Source organism: Humulus lupulus, chromosome 2 (assembly GCF_963169125.1).
Source record: "Humulus lupulus chromosome 2, drHumLupu1.1, whole genome shotgun sequence".
Classification (NCBI taxonomy): domain Eukaryota; kingdom Viridiplantae; phylum Streptophyta; class Magnoliopsida; order Rosales; family Cannabaceae; genus Humulus; species Humulus lupulus.
Window position 1 is genome coordinate 117,457,801 of NC_084794.1, and position 3,764 is coordinate 117,461,564.

Sequence of the window (3,764 nt, forward strand, 5' to 3'; positions counted from 1 at the left end):
CTTTCTTTGGAAGGTCTTCAGTAACCTCCTCTTATGCTGGACTAATGGCATGTTGATCCTCTATCTTCTTTCCCTTATCATCCACTGTAGGCCCATCGTACTTAGTCTCACTCCTCAAAGTGATAGCTTGACATTGCTCTTTGGGATTTACCTCTGTGGAACTAGGCAAATTCCCTTGCGGTCTACTAGAAAGTAGTTTATCCAACTGATCCATTTGTGTCTCCAAATTTCTGATTGAAGACTTTGTCTCTGCCATGTATAAATTTAACTGGTCAGGTGGAGTTGTTGGTGAGTTCATTGGAGGATGTAGTAGTGGATGAGATGGGCGTGGGTTTGGATCATAATAAGGCCTAGAGTGTAGTCCATAAGTCGGTTGATGAGGTGGGTATTGTGGATACTGTGGTTGTAAACCTTGGTTATTTTTCCAAGACAAGTTGGGGTGATTCTTCCACGCAGGAGTATATGTATTTGAGTAAGTGTTGTGTGCAGGTCTTGGAAAGTTACCAATATCCTGTGCCTATTCCAAAGGCAAATTGTTCACGTTTGTTGAGCAACTAGCAGTGCTCGAGCATTGCTCATAAGAATGCGAACCCCCACAAATCTCACAACTCATTACATTTTGTACTTGCATTTCTTGGTCGGTGAGGCTATTCTGCTGCAATTGCTTGGTTAAAGATGCCACTTGAGTGGTCAATAAAACAATAGGATCGACCTCTAAGACTCCTACCACCTTCTTATTCTCACGCTCAGTGGGTTAATTGTAGTTTTTCTCATAAATGCTTCTCCCGATGCTACATCAATAATTGTCCTTGTATTCCCCCCCACCCCCCCAAACCATTGTAAAACGTGTGCACCAGCAGCCACTTCTCTATTCCATGATGTGGGCACTTCCTTTGCAACTCTTTAAAATGTTCTCACGCATCATATAAAGACTCCCCTTCCAACTGATGAAAGTTATTAATCTCTCCTCTATATCGGGCTGACTTCGCTGGAGGAAAATATTTACCAAGGAATTTCTGAGCCAAGTCTTCCCAAGTGACTATATAATTGGCTTGTAATGAATTCAACCAACTCTTAGCTTTGTCTCTTAATGAAAATGAGATTAATCTTAATCTGACAGCATCGTTACTCACCTTGTTCATTTTGAACGTTGCACACAGCTCTAAAAAGTTGGTAATGTGGAGATTTGGATCCTCATTTGGTAATCCCCCAAATTGTACACAATTTTGTACCATCTGATTGATCGAGGGTTTTATCTCAAAATTATTCGCTTCTACAGTAGGAGGACGAATACTTGAATGTATCCCCGTAACAGTAGGGAGTACATAATTTCTCAATGGCAGGTCAACCTCAGCTGCTATGTTACCTGCATTACCCATATTTGCATTGTTCTTGCCACCATTATTCGCATTCTTAGCAATGGAAAAATCTAGCCTTTTCTTTATCTTTCGGTTTTGTCTGTATGTTCTTTCAATTTCAAGATCTATCGGTATGAGGTCCTTTTGTCTACTTCCCCGCATATACCAATAATTCTTGAAACACAATACAGTCACAATCCGAATGAGTACTTAAAGTAAAATCAAAGTAGAACAAAAAACAATGAATTTTGATATTGGATATTAGTCCCCAGCAACGGCGCCAAAAACTAGATTAGTAAAATATGATGTTTAAGTATACACAATCGATTCAAGTAATAAAATAGTAAGTACAATATCGTTCCCACAAGGACTATCAACCAATTACCAATAATTGCTTTTAAATTTCTATTTGGCTGTCGAAAATAGAGTGATTTTTAAAATAAGACTTAAAATTGAAATAAACTTTGCAATAATAAAGATTGATTCAATTATTAAAAACCAAGGGTATTAACTTCATCAACTTTTCATTCTATCAATTTTACTAATCAGTTTTAGATCTCTTCTTCCTATTCTAACAGCAGGTTAACAAAATCAACTCCTGTTCTTTTTTAAGATTTAAGATCTCAACCTATATGCAGGTTTTCTACATCTCTGTGATAACTTAAACACATAACATACATTAAGAATGGTAACCTAATTGCTACACAAGTCATACAGGTACTATCATCTAATATGTGACCTATGTCTATGTAATGATAACATATTCAATTCGTATCTTTCGAATTTTGAATCAAAATCATAAATCAAGCAAATATTGATCAAGTATTTACTAGCATTAGACAAACATTATATAGATTAGAATAAAGAAGAATCAATAGAACATCATAATAAAATTAAATAGAAATCCAAGAGACTACACTAACACCTAGATAGAGGATTTAGTTCATATCAGACATGACTAAAACAACAAAATAATTATTCAGAAACACAAAATCCAAAAGCGTGAAGAAGAAATAAAAATAATAAGTTGCAGAAAACAATGTCTTAGAAACAAAATTGCTCTCTAAATTCGTAATAAAAAAATCTGACCTAATTTTAATTTAAACCTAAAGTCTGAATTTATATACAAAAAAAAAAAAAAAAATTGAATTCTTCTTTGTTGGCAAGGCATGTCGCATCTTGGCCTTCTTAGGTCACGGCTGGTGTATTTTTTTTAAGGCATTTTAGAATCTGGTTAGGTCTTCAGGCCTCGCGACCCTCTTCACCCAGGTCGCGCCCTGCGCCTTGATGCGCCTTTTAGATTTTCCTCTCTTTCTTCTAGCGTCGCGACTCTGTTGACCAAGTCATTGCCCTAATTCCTTTTAGCAAGTTATGCAGCCTCTGACTTTGCTAGAGTCGCGGCCCTTAAGCCCATGCCGCGACTCTAATTCTATTTTTTCAGATTTTGACCTTTTGAAATCCTTCCTTCATCAAAAACTTCTTGTAACTCATCCTTAACGCCAATTTGAGTCGAACAACCACCACTCATAATTCATAGGACCAACCTACAACAAAGACAAACACAAGTGTAATCTTGCACAAAACAAACAAAAGACTCAAGATTACCACAAAAGCACATCCTAAAATGACACAAAAATGGAGTTATCACATATTTATTCACGCGGTTACCCAAACCTGTCCATGAAATTCTCCTATAAATATCATGGATAATGGACAGGGAACAAGACTGCCTTTTTGTATTACTAAAACTCTGCAGAAATTGTGAGAGAAAAGAAATTATATTGTCTTGTGGACCAGGTGGATTTTAACCACTGAACCATGTAAAATTTGTGTGTGTACAAAAGAGTTCTTATTATCTCATTACAGTTTACAAATAAGCACTAAATCCTTATTAGATTTCTTAATCTACTATTGGCAAAAATTCGTGTCAACAGTTTTGTGCTTTCATTGAGAGGAAATTAGTGCTTTACAAGTTTCATTCAATATTCATCATGGTGCTTACTCGATCGATGCATGAAAATAAAATGGAGCAGCCTGGTAGGCAGGAGGCCCATCATACCGCTGTTCCCACTGAAAGGGGCCCCAGATGTTCAACAACGTCCTGGGAAACAACCAATGGGCCAAGATGACGCTGGGAGTTTGGCGTCACTCCCACCAAATCCTAATCCAGGATATTTAATTGCTGTTGAGATGGAGAATGCTCAATTAAGAAGCAATCTCACTAGGGCAAACAGACAGATCGAGGAGGTCCTGGCTCGGTTACCCCCTCTTACAACCGACGTCAATGTCGGAGAGACGCAAAGTGGGTCTCATAAGTCCCACAGGAATAACCGGTCCAAACCTAGTTGTTTTGTCAGGACTGCCACTCCGAGCTATGTACCTTCAAAGCGAAACCATCGAGTGCTC

At 37.7% G+C, this 3,764-nt stretch overlaps 1 non-coding gene across 1 annotated transcript; it reads left to right on the top strand.

Annotated features, from left to right (window-relative positions):
• Positions 1-870: 870 nt before the first annotated feature.
• LOC133820106 (small nucleolar RNA R71) lies at positions 871-976 on the top strand. Its single transcript, XR_009886539.1, has one exon. It is a non-coding gene; the product is annotated as a small nucleolar RNA R71 (small nucleolar RNA).
• Positions 977-3,764: the final 2,788 nt, after the last annotated feature.